The following is a 702-nucleotide window of genomic DNA, read 5'->3' as shown; positions in this document are numbered from 1 at the left end:
TGAGGGCTTGGGAGCAGGCAAGGGAGATGGAGAGAGGTCAAACAGACGGGAGTGAGCATGTGTATTACAAATTCCCCCCACAGCCCATGTGTCAGACAGTAAATATTACTGGCGTACTGACAAGCCTGGAGCCGTGACTCACCGTGTAAAATCGTTAATAAGCAGCATGATGGGGCCACTACATCCCAAGGTGAGAATGTAGGGGGCTGTTTTCATCCACAATTATCCAAAGGACAGCATGAAGTGTCCATGGTGGGATGATTTGTAGGCTGAAAACAAGAGTGCTTTGTCTCGGCAGAGATGAGGGTTTGGGAGCAGGCAAGGGAGATGGAGAGAGGTCAAACGGACAGGAGTGAGCTTGTGTATTATAAATTGTTGGTTCTTACCACTGGCATTTAATGCTAAAAAAAAGTAGTTGTAAAAGCAGTATTCTAGTATACAAAAACCCAGGTCACATATTATGGACCCACTTTATATTGAGTGCAACAGGAACACAGTAACAGACTAACTGAAGTACTATTATATTAATTTATTTGCACATCTTAGAAACAAATTTCACTTAGAAGTAGGTAGTAAATTTCACAAATAATGAAATAATGTATTCACAAATAAAAAGCATTGAAGTGCTATTTTCTTGTAAAACATACTCCAATAATCTTTGGTCTGTGTATATATATATATATATATATATATATATATAGT

This window comes from Sinocyclocheilus anshuiensis, unplaced genomic scaffold (genome assembly GCF_001515605.1).
Source record: "Sinocyclocheilus anshuiensis isolate Anshui unplaced genomic scaffold, SAMN03320099.WGS_v1.1 scaffold1734, whole genome shotgun sequence".
NCBI lineage: Eukaryota > Metazoa > Chordata > Actinopteri > Cypriniformes > Cyprinidae > Sinocyclocheilus > Sinocyclocheilus anshuiensis.
Note: the sequence above shows the minus strand (reverse complement) of the source record.